Below are 14,728 nucleotides of genomic sequence, written 5' to 3' on the forward strand. Positions count from 1 at the left end.
TACAACTATAATACATTACCTAGCTACCCTTGAGTTTCACTTTTTGCATACTCATGCATTCTTTTCAATTCACATCCCATATGCATTGTTTTTATTACTTTGTCTTGGGGTTTCTTTGTCCCCTTTTATTGTGCTTTGTTTGTTTGTTTGTTTTTTTTTAGGTCTCCTTTTTCTTGGGGCTTTATGTACAAAAGTTTCAATGCATATGGTTTAATCATTCTATACATGAGTATGTTCCCAAATCCTAGAATTTTCAATTACAACTACAATACACCTCTTTATATCTACCCAAATTTCCCGAGTATACCCTCCCAATTAAATGATAGACACCTCCACTTACCTAAGCTAATCAAGGATCCAAATTCAGGGACACTCATTATTTTTCGCTTAGAGTTGTTGATGTGCTCTTTTTAAGAACAAAAAGGGTTTATCATAGGCTGAAAATTGGTTAGCAATGGTAGATAAAAGGGTTAAGGCCATTTGGGAAAAGTGACTATTGAAATGATGGCCTCAATCATGTAAATGCATTCATACACAAGTAATGAACATATAGAATTAGACAAAACAAGGATTGCAATCATAGAGAGAGAAATATGCACACAATAATGGGAAATAATGGTTAGAAGAAGTAACCATGCAATAGGCTCAAACCTTACATGCTTGTGTTCTTAGCTCAATCACTATATTCTAAAATACATTCTTAAAGCAAGTTCATTGTAAAAAATTTTTCCAAAAGTTTGGTAGGGTACCCCAGAACACAGTTTCTTGGAGAAGAAGTTATTGTTTTGACCAAGCAACTCTATAGAAACTAACTATCATGCAAGGAGTATTTACAAGCAAGACTAACTACACATGCAATGTACTAATGATGAGCAGATAATTTATACGCTTTTTGGCATTGTTTTGAAGTAGTTTTTAGTATGATTTGATTAGTTTTTAGTATATTTTTATTAGTTTTTAAATAAAAATCACATTTCTGGACTTTACTAGGAGTTTGTGTGTTTTTCTGTGATTTCAGGTATTTTCTGACTGAAATTGAAGGACTTGAGCAAAAATCTGATTCAGAGGCTGAAGAAGGACTGCAGATGCTGTTGGATTCTGACCTCCCTGCACTCGAAATGGATTTTCTGGAGCTACAGAAACCCAAATGGTGCACTCTTAATTGCGTTGGAAAGTAGACATCTAGGGATTTCCAGCAATATATAATAGTCCATACTTTGCCCAAGTTTAGACGATGCAAACTGGCGTTTAACACCAGCTTTCTGCCCTATTCTGGCGTTAAACGCCAGAAACAAGTTGCAAAGCAGAGTTAAACGCCAGAAATAAGCTACAAACTGGTGTTCAACTCCAAGGAAGACCTCTACACGTGAAAGCTTCAACGCTCAGTCCAAGCACACACCAAGTGGGCCCGGAAGTGGATTTCTACATCATTTACTCATTTCTGTAAACTCTAGTAACTAGTTTAGTATAAATAGGACTTTTTACTATTTTATTCAGAGTCTTTGGACCACCTTTAGGGTCTTGGTTATTCTAGTTCCCTCTCTGGGGCTGAAGCCAATGAACACTATTATCACTTATGTATTTTCAACAGTGGAGTTTCTACACACCATAGATTAAGGTGTGGAGCTCTGCTGTTCCTCATGAATTAATGCAAAGTACTATTATTTTTCTATTCAACTCAAGCCTATTTCTTCTCTAAGATATTCATTCGCACACAAGAACATGATGAATGTGATGATTATGTGACGCTCATCACCATTCTCACTTATGAACGCGTGCCTGACAAACACTTCCGTTTTACATGAAGGCAAGCTTGAATGCATATCTCTTAGCCTCCTGATTTACGATCAGAGTCTTCGTGGTATAGACTAGAATTATTGGTGGCCATTCTTGAGATCCGAAAAGTCTAAACCTTGTCTGTGGTATTCCGAGTAGGATCTGGGAAGGGATGGCTATGACGAGCTTCAAACTCGCGAGCGCTGGGCGTAGTAACAGACACAAAAGGATCACTGGATCCTATTCCAGCGTGATTGAGAACTGACAGATGATTAGCCATGCGGTGATAGCGCATTTGGACCATTTTCACTGAGAGGACGAGATGTAGCTGATAAACCACTATTTTATGGTTTATATTGTGTTTATTTATGTGGTTTTATCATGATCTTTACCCACTTATTCATTAAATAAGCATGCATTTATAATTACTTCCTAAAGTTATTGCATGATTGAAAACTTGCTTCCTAGAGACTTTTAATCATGTATTTCATTTCTCCTTTATTCCATTCAATGCCGTGATCTGTGTGTTAAGTGTTTCAGGCTTTATAGGGCATGAATGAGTTGAAGATTTGAGAGGAAGCTTGCAAAAATGGAAGGAACACAAGGAATTGAAGAGATGATCAGCGAGAAGTGACGCGGCCGCATGGATGACGCGACCGCGCGAAAGAAAGGAAATCGCAGTGACGCGGCCGCATGGATGACGCGACCGCGCGGCATGGAATAGCACAAGCGACGCGGCCGCATGGATGATGCGACCGCGTGGAAAAGCAGAAAGCCGAATGACGCGGCCGCATGGATGACGCGACCGCGTGACATGCGCAATCTGCATAATCTGCGGAATCACTGAGGCAATTTTGGGCCTTATTTTGACCCAGTTTTCAGCCTAGAAAAGTAGACTAGAGCCAAAGAACATGCAGAAACCAACAACAACATTCATTCCGCATAGTTTTAGTTTTTAGATCTAGTTTTTCTCTCCTCTAGGTTTTCTCTCTACACATTCATGGTTTTTAGGATTTGTTATTTTTCATTGTTTTTGCATTGGGATATTGAGAAGAGTTATTGCCTCATCAAGACTTCGACATTCTAGTTCGTTCTCTTTACTTGTCTCTTACTCTTCCATGTTCCTTAATTTACTTAATTTTACCATTGGATTATTTTAGCATTTATCAATACAAGAATTACTTTTATTTTTAATTAATCTTTTGATCATTATTTATCATGTCTTTCTTTAATTCCTTTTCTTATGTTATGAATTTTACATTTACAATGAGCGAGTAGTTCCCTAACTTGATGGGGAGTTGATTGAAAGAAACCCTTGAAGTTGGGATGCTCAAGAGAAAGATTGTAGTTGGGTTTATTGTTTGATTGCTCTCTAGTCACTAACACCAATCCTCCCAAGAGCGGATTGGAACTTGTGGATAGAGATAGCATTCCAACTTGTTTAACTTTCCCTTACTTAGTGAGGGACAACTAAACAGAATAATCCCCAATTATCAATTAGTCTTGAGAGTACTGCAATAAGAATAGGGCTTCCAACTAATTAACTCCCAGTCAAGGCTTTTATTTAAATTTATATAAATTCCCTAATTTAATTTTCTGCCATTCAACTCAAACCTTTTTGAAAACATCTGATTAATAAAATAGCACACTTTTCTGCAACTCGTTGGGAGACGACCTGGGACTCATACTCCCAGTATTTTGATTTTAATTTCTGTGACACCCTTCTAAGTTGATGAGCGGATTTCTGGTTGGTTGAGAACTATACTTGCAACGTATATTTTATAATCATTATTAACTCGCCAATTTCCGCCCGCATCAGTAGCCATTGACAACGGTGATGCACAACATACAGCTTGCCATAGAAAGGAATATGAAGGATTGGATGAAGGCAGTAGGAAAGCAGAGATTCAGAAGGAATAAAGCATCTCCATACGCTTATATGAAATTCTCACCAATGAATTACATAAGTATCCCTATCTTTATTTTACGTTTTATTTATCTTTTAATTATTAAAACCCTATAACCATTTGAATCCGCTTGACTGAGATTTACAAGGTGACCATAGCTTGCTTCAAGCCGACAATCTCCGTGGGATCGACCCTTACTCACATAAGGTTTATTACTTGGACGACCCATTGCACTTGCTGGTTAGTTGTGCAAAGTTGTGAAAAAGAACTAAGATTATGAACGTGCGTATCAAGTTCTTGGTGCCGTTACCAAGGAATGAACAATCACGATTTCGTGCACCAAGTTTTTGGCGCCGTTGCCGGGAATTGTTCGAGTTTGGACAACTGACGGTTCATCTTGTTGCTCAGATTAGGTAATTTTATTTTAATTTTAAGTTTTTGTTTTTATTCTTTTTATTTTCGAAAAATTTTCAATAATAATAATAATAATAATAATAATAATAATAATAAATTATTCTATGGCTTCAGAATTTTTAAGAATGAATTCTAGAGTTTCACGATGATCTGTTGAAGTCTGGCTGGCTGTGAAGCCATGTCTAATCCTTTGGACCGAGATTTCAACTTATCATCACAAGAGTCCGTGGACTCCCATCTGATCAGCTGTTGTATGCCTGATTTGTATGCTAAAGCTTGGCTGGCCATTGGCCATGTCTAGTGTTTTGACACGGAGCTTTCACTGAAAGCTTGGCTGGCTAGTAAGCCATGTCTAATTCCTGGACTGGAGCTTTAGACTAACATTGCATGATTCTTGGAATTCTCATTAAAAATTTTGAAATCCTTATTTTTCTTTTTCCATTTAATTTTCGAAAAATTACAAAAAATAATAAAATCATAAAAACCAAAAAAAATTTGATGTCTCTTGTTTGAGTCTTGTGTCAATTTTTAAGTTTTGTGTCAATTGCATCTTTTTAATTTCATTAAAATTTTCGAAAACTCATGAATGGTGTTCTTCATAATCTTCAAGTTGTTCTTGATGATTTGCTTTGTTTGATCTTTGCATTTTATGGTTTGTGTCTTTTCTTGTTTTTTCATATGCATTTTCAATTTGTTAGTGTCTAAAGTGTGAAAATTTCTAAGTTTGGTGTCTTGCATGTTTTTCTTTTCTTAAAAATTTTCAAAAAATAAGTTCTTGGTGTTCATCTTGACATTCAAAGTGTTCTTGGTATTCATCTTGACATTCAAAGTGTTCTTGCATGCATCATGTGTTTTGATTCATAATTTTCATGTTTTGAGTCTTTTGGTTGTTTTTCTCTTTCTTCATAAAAAAATCAAAAATAAAAAAAATATATTTCCCTTATTCTCTCATAAATTTTCGAAAATTTGGTTTGTTTTAGTCAAAAAGTTTTTAAATTTAATTGTTTCTTATGAGTCAAATCAAATCTTTAGTTTAAAAATTCTATCTTTTTCAAATCTTTTTCAAAAATCAAATTTTTTTCATTTTTTCTTTCATAATTTCGAAATTTTCAAAATTTATTTTCAAAATCTTTTTCTTATTTCTATTTCATATTTTCGAAATTAATGCTAACAATTAATGTGATTGATTCAAAAATTTTAAGTTTGTTACTTACCTAGTAAGAAAGGTTCAATCTTTAAATTTTAAAATCATATCTTTTTGTTTCTTGTTAGTCAAGTAATCAACTTTAATTTTCAAAATAAAATCTTTTTAAATTTCTTTTTCAAATCTTTTTCAAAATAAATTTCAATCACATCTTTTTCAAAATCAATTTCAAAATCTTTTCTAACCTCTTATCTTTTTGTTTGATTCTTATCTTTTTCAAAACTACCTAACTAATTTTCTCTCTCTAATTTTCGAAAATCACTAACCTCTTTTTCAAAATTTTTTTTCATTAACTAATTATTTTAAATTTCAATTTTAATTTTATTCCTTTTTGTATTTTCGAATTATAACTAATATTTAAAATAAAAACAAAAATATTTTTATTTTATTTTATTTAATTTTCGAATTCTTCTCCCTCTCATCTCCTTCTATTTATTTATTTATCTACTAACACCCCTCTTTCACTCAAAAATTCGAACCCACTTTTCTCCTCTGTGTTCGAATTCTTATCTTTTTCTTCTTCTATTCTTCTCTTCTTATACTCATATAAGGAATCTCTATACTGTGACATAGAGGATTCCATATTTTCTTTTCTGTTCTCTTCTTTTTCATATGAGCAGGAACAAGGATAAGAACATTCTTGTTGAATCTGATCCTGAACCTGAAAGGACTCTGAAGAGGAAGCTAAGGGAAGCTAAAGCACAACTCTCTGGAGAAAATCTGACAGAAATTTTCGAAAAAGAAGGAGACATGGCCGAACCCAACAACAATGCAAGGAAGATGCTTGGTGACTTCACTGCACCAAATTCCAACTTACATGGAAGAAGCATCTAAATCCCTGCCATTAGAGCAAACAATTTTGAGCTAAAGCCTCAATTAGTTTCTCTGATACAACAGAATTGCAAGTTTCATGGACTTCCATCAGAAGATCCTTTTCATTTCTTAACTGAATTCTTGCAGATCTGTGATACTGTTAAGACCAATGGGGTTGATCCCAGGGTCTACAGGCTTATGCTTTTCCCGTTTGCAGTAAGAGACAGAGCTAGAATATGGTTGGACTCTGATAAACCACTATTTTATGGTTTATCTTGGGCTCAATTGAGTGGTTTTTATCAACTCTTTACCCACTTATTCATACTATTTGCATGGTTTTACATTTGCCTTCCTAATTATGTGCCTTGATTGAAAACATGCTTCTTTGGCCTTAAGTTCCCTATGTTTAAATCCTCTCTTATTACCATTAGATGCATTGATATGTGTGTTAAGTGATTTCAGAGATTACAGGGTAAGAATGGCTCAGAGGATGGAAAGGAAGCATGCAAAAGTGGAAGGAATACAAGAAGTTGGAGAAACTGCTAAGCTGTCCAACCTGACCTCTTTACACTCAAATGACTATACCTTTAGCTACAGAGGTCCAAACGACGCGGTTCTAGTTGCGTTGGAAAGTTAACGTCCGAGGCTTCGATTTGATATATAATATGCCATAGTTTCTCTGATGCTAGGCAATGCAACCGCGTGCTCCATGCGGACGCGTCGCAGTGACGAAAAACCAGCGTGGCAGATTTCTTCTCCCGCGATTTCTGGGTTGCTTTTGACCCAGTTTTCAGCCCAGAACACACAGATTAGAGGCTATAAAGTGGGGGAATGCATCCATTTATGAGGAGGCTTTTCATAATTCACTTTTCATAGGATTTAGATGTAGTTTTTAGAGAGAGAGGTTCTCTCCTCTCTCTTAGGATTAGGATTTAGGATTTCTCTTAGTTTTAGGAATGCCTCTCAATCCCAGGTTCAATGTTCTTTTGCTTTATATTTATCTCTTACTTTCAGATACTTTAATGCTTATATTAGTTATGTTGCCTATTTGGCTTATGCTACATTCATGTTATGATTTTCTTAATTAATATTATTTGAGGTATTTCAGATTTAAGATTGCTTTGCTTTATTTATATTGATGCTTTTAATTTAATTTAGAATTTTCCCTCTTGGCTTTGGTTGAGTCATTGGAGACACTTGAGTTATCAAACTCATTGTTGATTAGAAATTGGAATTCTTCAAGAATTAATTCGAGTTCCAATAACTCTAACTTTTCTCAAGGAAAGACTAGGATCTGAGGAATAAAAATTAATTCATCCACTTAACTTACCTTCATAGTTAGAGGTTAACAAAGTGGGAGAAAAATCCAATTCTCATCACAATTGATAAGGATAACCAGGATAGGACTTCCAGTTCTTATACCTTGCCAAGAGCTTTGTTATTTATTATTTTAACGACTTGTTATCTTACATTACTTGCTCCTTCTTTCCAAAACCCCCAATTTACAAGACTCATAACCAATAATAAGAACACCTCCCTGCAATTCCTTGAGAAGACGACCCGAGGTTTGAATACTTCGGTTATCAATTTATTTAGGGGTTTGTTACTTGTGACAACCAAAACGTTTGTATGAAAGGACTTTTGAAGGTTTAGAAACTATACTTGCAACGAGGATTTATCCACAAATTTCTAGACCACGCAAAAGTTCTCTCACCAAAATGGCGCCGTTGCCGGGGAATTGCAAACGTGTGCCTTATTATTGGTTATTGTAAATAGTTGCTTTTTACCTGTTTATTTGTTGCTTTTTCATAAATTAAGAGGTCATTGGTTTTTATTTAGTTATTAAAAATTTTTCAAAAAATTTTGTTCTTCGTGTTCATCTTGACCTTCAAGTTGTTCTTAGTCGTTTTCTTCGTTTTGATCTAAAAATTTTAAGTTTGGTGTCATTTTATTGTTTGTCTCTTTCCTCATTTAATTCAAAAATATCTTTTCTCTTTATTTTTATTGAATTTTCAAAATTTCCAAAAAAAAAAATTCAGATTTTTTAGTTTAAAATTTTTATCTTATCTTATCTTATTTCAAAAATCAAATTTCAAAATTCAAATTTAAAAAAAAATTTCAAAATTCAAATTTAAAAATTTTTAAATTTCAAATTTCAAATTTTCAAAAACTCAAAATTCAAAATTTCAAATTTCAAATTTCAAAAATTTAAATTTCAATAACCTTTTAATTTGAATTTGTTTTCATTTTTGTTTTTAATTTTATCTGTTACTATGAACTCTCACCCCTTTGGCTATGAGTCTGGTTACAATTATGTTGCAGGAAGAGGAAACTATAATGAAAATAAACATCAAGGTTGGAAGAATCAAAGATGGGAGGAGCCACAAGGATTTGATCAACCCTCTTGGCAACAACCCCTCCAATGCACTATAACCAACAACCATTCTGTGATGCATACCAAGATGATAGATATGATGGACCCCCATCATATGCCTATGAACCTCCTCAACACAACTTTGAACCACCACACTCACAAGCCAACTACAACCATTCACCTCCATATGACCGTAACCCGTATCCGCCATACTAACCACCTTATGAGCCAAATGAACCATACACAGAACCACCACCTTTCCAACATAACTACTCTCATGAACCACCACCTCAATATTCATCATCTCCATATCATTATCAAGATGAACCACCTTCCTATTATGAACCCTCTCTCCCAACCAATGAATCCTCATATCCACCCCAACCTCTAATGGATGACAGACTTCGTGTTATTCTTCAAAGGCAAGAAAGGATGAATAAGAGTGTGCTAAATTTCGCGGCCGCCTTAGGCGAGTTAGTAAATATAATAGCTTCCCAATATCTGAGCACTCAAAGAACTCCCATGGCTACATGTGGAGAATCAAAAGAAGAGCAAAGCATGAAGGAGACACTAGAAACTTCGGTGGACAATGAGGAACATGGCTTTGTATTGGAACAAGTGGAGGAAGCCATAATAGTTACAGAGGAAGAAGTGGTTGAAGACTTAGGAGATGCTGAACCTCCATGGGAAAGTCAAGACATAGAACCTCCTTTCAAGACGGTTGCATTTGATGTTGAGGAGGGTGTACAACCTCCAAGGCATATCATGGTTAAGGAATTGGAAGAGGTCGATCAAGAGATGGAGATTCAAGAAGAAGAAGCACAACCTCCCATGCCCTTAGTGAGTAACGAAAAAGAGATTAAATTGGAAGAAAGCTACCAAGAGGAAGAAGTTGATATTGAAGAAACTTACAAAGAGGTGGAAGTTGTCAGAGAAGAGCACAAGGGAGTAGAGCTTGCAAAATCGTTAAAAATACCTCCCCCTAAGTTGCCATCATCCTTCACAACATTCAAGTGGGTAAAATTCATATCCCTTTGCTTTCTAATCCCACTTGAATATGGGCTACTAGAGACGGATGGTCAACTTAGAGCTCTTTGTAGCATTAAGAGTAAGAGGAAGATAGCTAGTGGTAAGAATTGTCCTGCAAGGTTCATTATGGTTGGAAGCTTTAAGTTTAAATGCAAAGGTTGCTGTAAAGCTCAATTGAATGGGTCTAAGAAGTTGTTTGGACGCTTCAGTGAGAATTCTAAAGCTGAACCACCCGGATGGAATCATGGTAATCAACTTGAAGACGGGTGCAAAAGCAAGGTTTGGGACCCCGGAATTCATCCTAGAAATCAACACTCTTGGGGCCTTGTCACTTGCTTTAACTTACTTGAAGGCTTTCTGCGCCTAGTTTGGGACCCCGGAGGTTACTGGAAATACAAACATTGGTGGAGATTTCTGGATGAATTCAAGCACAAGCCACCATAACAGGAAGCTCATCAAATGTCCAACTTAAGGACTTTAACTAAAAGTGCTAGGTGGGAGACAACCGACCATGGTATGATCGTTCCTTTTTTAATTTTAATTTTATTTTTTTTTTGTTTATTTTTAAGTTTTATTTTATTGTATTGAACCTGGAGTTTTGCATAACATTCATATTAGCATTGCATTCTGCATATTGCATTATCAAAAAAAAAAATCACGCGACGCGACCGCATCATTGACGCGTCCGCGTCGCAAGATGGGAGAAAAAAATAAACGAACAGAGAGTCACGCAGGACCGTGGCTAGAGGCGTGCCAATGGCACTAATTACCCCACGCGACCGCGTCACCCACGCGGCCGCGTGACATGAAAATCGACGTCAAACGGGTGCATAGCCGAAAGTTATGCTGGAGTGGTGCTGGATTGTTGCTGAACACACAGCCTTACCAAGCGGACGCATGGCTCACGCGTCTATGTCATACCCCCATAATGGCCACTCACGCGATCGCGTTGATCACGCGACCGCGTCACCCTGGATTTTGGCAATACTAAGTTTCGAACAGAGAGTTGTGCGAGCGCGAGGCTGCCCTCGCGCCAGTAGCATAAACTGTGTCACGCGACCGCGTGACCGACGCGACCGCGTTAATCCGTATAAGTGCAAGTCACGCGACCGCGTGCCCCACGCCTCCGCGTCGCTTGCGCCGCACAGCTTATCCTAATTTGCCAAATATCTTATCTTTTCTTCCCCAATCCTAATTTTTCCTCCCTCCTTTCTTACCTACTTCTTCTTCCCTTCTTTCCCTTCTCATTCTTCTTATCTTTTATTTTATTTTACTTAATTTATTTGCATATTTCATTCATTGTATTTTAATTTAGTGCATATTTTTATTTTCTTTTCTAAATTTATTATTCCTTTGGTGTTGAATTTTCTTATTTCACTGTTGCATCTTCTCTTGAAATATTTTGGGTGCTTAGTAACTTGTTTTATTCTGATTGGGTAACATTATTTAAATCAATGCTAATCTTTTATGATACTCGTACTTCTCTTGCATTGATATGAACTTATACTATTTTGCATTACCCACATTCCCCTCTCCTTTGTTGCAAATTCTGCACCACTGGTATGCCATGGCTTCTATTATTTTCTCACGTACATGTTGAAGCTTCCATGTAATTGAGACCCTTATCATTTGGCATTAACCCACCCATACTTCATTTATTTTCTTATCTTTACTTCTGGGTATTACTGTTCTTCTTTTTCTCTTCTTTCAGGCTGGCCACCGAAGACGGAAAAAGGGAGAAACTTCTAAAAGGGGAGACAAACAAGTCCATCCGTACAATCCTTGAAGGAAAGCATCAGTTGGAACAACCCGTCCACCTGCACATCTCAACATGCACCGAGGACGGTGCAATCTTTAAGTGTGGGGAGGTTGATACCGATCTCCATGGGTTAGTTACTCTTCTATCTTAACACCAATGGTTTATTTTTCTTATTAGTTGTTGCATTTGCATATTTGATTGCATGTTTATTTGATTTTGTGCATATTTTACCACTTGGTTGAAGTAATATTTTCTTTTTCAAAATTTTTTTTATAGTATTTCACTAATTTAAATAAAAAAATAATAAATATAATTTTTTATGTCAAAACTTGTTTGAAGTTGTATTGGGAACATGAATTATAGCTAAGAACACACAACCTGTGAGATTTTGAGCTTATTTACATGGTTACATTATTTAACCATAATTTTTATTCTTGTGTGTTTTCTTCTTTATGATTACAATCTTTGCTTTGTTCCATTCTATATGTCCATTATTTAGTGTATTTACATGCTTGCATATGATTGAGGCCATTATTTGTTATTAGCTCACTTATCCCAAATAAGCCTACCTTTTACATCACCCTTGTTAGCCACTTTGAACTTTTTAACCCCCTTCTGTTTCATAACCACATTACTAGCCTTAAGCAGAAAAACAAAATAAAAATTCCAAGTTGAATCCTTGGTTAGCTTAAGATAGTTATTGTGTATAATTTAAGTGTGGGGAATTTTATGGGAACATGGGATGATATGAAAAAGTAGGGAATTAAATTGAATAAGTTATTTGAAAATTTGGGAAGCATGCTCATGTGAAATCAAAATAATTAAATTACCATGTGCATTGAAAAAAAAATATTAAGTAATTAAATAAGGGGATACAAAAAAAAAGAGAAAAATAAAAGAAAAAAAATAATATTACCCCAAATGCAAAATAAAAAGAATCAATGCACATGGGACAAAATTCAAAAATAAGTTTGATACATGAGCATGTAATACAAAAGTGGAAAAATTTTGGGTAGCTAGGTAAAGCATTTTAAAATTATATAAAGTATGTATATGTTAGGTGAGATCTTAGACTAATCAAGGATTCACTTTATATAGCTCACTTAGCCATATATATATACCCTCACCCTTACCTTAGCCCCATTACAACCTTGAAAAGACCTCATGATGTTTGCATTGGTACATTAAATTTTTGTTGATTGGTTAGATGAAGAACAAAGTTTAGAAAGCATGACTAGAGAAGAGTAGAGTGATTAACCCTAGACACTTGAGAGAGAGAGTGATATACACTACCAGTAAGGGTTCAGTGCTTAATTCTATGTTCCCTGCTTTCATGAGCTATCTTCTTACAAGTTTATTTGCTTTTTATTATATGATTTGAATTAGTGAAATCTGATTTATGTTTGTCTTGAAGAGCTTATTTACTTTTAACCAAGTAGGTAGAAACATTTTGCATGTAGTTGCATTCATACAGATAGGTTGCATTTCATACATTCTATCATTCCTCTTCACTCCTTTATAGCTTCTCTTGAGCTTAGCATGAGGACATGCTACTGTTTAAGTGTGGGGAGGTTGATAAACCACTATTTTATGGTTTATCTTGTGATCAATTGAGTGGTTTTTATCAACTCTTTACCCACTTATTCATACTATTTGCATGGTTTTACATTTGCCTTCCTAATTATGTGCTTTGATTGAAAACATGCTTCTTTGGCCTTAAGTTCCCTATGTTTAAATCCTCTCTTATTACCATTAGATGACTTGATATGTGTGTTAAGTGATTTCAGAGATTACAAGGCAGGAATGGCTCAGAGGATGGAAAGGAAGCATACAAAAGTGGAAGGAATACAAGAAGTTGGAGAAACTGCTAAGCTATCCAGCCTGACCTCTTCGCACTCAAACGGCTATAACTTTAGCTAAAAAGGTCCAAACGACGCGGTTCTAGTTGCGTTGGAAAGCTAACGTTCGGGGCTTCGATTTAATATATAATATGCCATAGTTGCCCTGACGCTAGATGACGTGACCGCGTGGTCCATGCGGACGCGTCGCAGTGACAAAAAACCAGCGTGGCAGATTTCTTCTCCGGTGATTTCTGGGTTGCTTTTGACCCAGTTTTCAGCCCAGAACACACAGATTAGAGGCTATAAAGTGGGAGAATGCATTCATTCATGAGGAGGCTTTTCATAATTCACTTTTCATAGGATTTAGATGTAGTTTTTAGAGAGAGAGGTTCTCTCCTCTCTCTTAGGATTAGGATTTAGGATTTCTTTTAGTTTTAGGAGTGCCTCTCAATCCCAGGTTCAATATTCTTTTACTTTATATTTATCTCTTACTTTCAGATAATTTAATGCTTATATTAGTTATGTTGCCTATTTGGCTTATGCTATATTCATGTTATGATTTTCTAAATTAATATTATTTGAGGTATTTCATATTTAAGATTGCTTTGCTTTATTTATATTGATGCTTTTAATTTAATTTAGAATTTTTCCTCTTGGCTTTGGTTGAGTCATTGGAGACACTTGAGTTATCAAACTCATTGTTGATTGGAAATTGGAATTCTTCAAGAATTAATTCGAGTTCTAATAACTCTAACTTTTTTCAAGGAAAGACTAGGATCTGAGGAATAAAAATTAATTCATCCACTTAACTTACCTTCATAGTTAGAGGTTAACAAAGTGGGAGAAAAATCCAATTCTCATTACAATTGATAAGGATAACCAGGATAGGACTTCCAGTTCTTATACCTTGCCAAGAGCTTTGTTATTTATTATTTTAACGACTTGTTATCTTACATTACTTGCTCCTTCTTTCCAAAACCCCCTAATTTACAAGACTCATAACCAATAATAAGAACATCTCCCTGCAATTCCTTGAGAAGACGACCCGAGGTTTGAATACTTCGGTTATCAATTTATTTAGGGGTTTGTTACTTGTGACAACCAAAACATTTGTATGAAAGGACTTTTGAAGGTTTAGAAACTATACTTGCAACAAGGATTTATCCGCAAATTTCTAGACCACGCAAAAGTTCTCTCATCAGACTCTCAACCTAAAGATAGCCTGAACTCTTGGGATAAGCTGGTCACGGCTTTCTTAGCTAAGTTCTTTCCTCCTCAAAAGCTTAGCAATCTTAGAGTGGATGTTCAAACCTTCAAACAGAAAGAAGGTGAATCCCTTTATGAAGCTTGGGAGAGATACAAGCAACTGACCAAAAAGTGTCCTACTGATATGCTTTCAGAATGGACCATCCTGGATATATTCTATGATGGTCTGTCTGAATTATCTAAGATGTCATTGGACCATTCTGCAGGTGGATCTATTCACCTAAAGAAAACACCTGCAGAAGCTCAGGAACTCATTGACATGGTTGCAAATAACCAGTTCATGTACACTTCTGAAAGGAATCCTGTGAGGAATGGGACGCCTCAGAGGAAGGGAGTTCTTGAAAT

The 14,728-nt window shown here is 35.6% G+C and overlaps 1 non-coding gene across 1 annotated transcript; it reads right to left on the minus strand.

Moving 5' to 3' along the window:
• Nucleotides 1-14,405: 14,405 nt before the first annotated feature.
• LOC112767812 (small nucleolar RNA R71) lies at nucleotides 14,406-14,513 on the minus strand. The gene has a single exon (XR_003185252.1). It is a non-coding gene; the product is annotated as a small nucleolar RNA R71 (small nucleolar RNA).
• Between the last annotated feature and the right edge of the window lie 215 nt (nucleotides 14,514-14,728).

This window comes from Arachis hypogaea, chromosome 17 (assembly GCF_003086295.3).
Source record: "Arachis hypogaea cultivar Tifrunner chromosome 17, arahy.Tifrunner.gnm2.J5K5, whole genome shotgun sequence".
Lineage (NCBI taxonomy): Eukaryota > Viridiplantae > Streptophyta > Magnoliopsida > Fabales > Fabaceae > Arachis > Arachis hypogaea.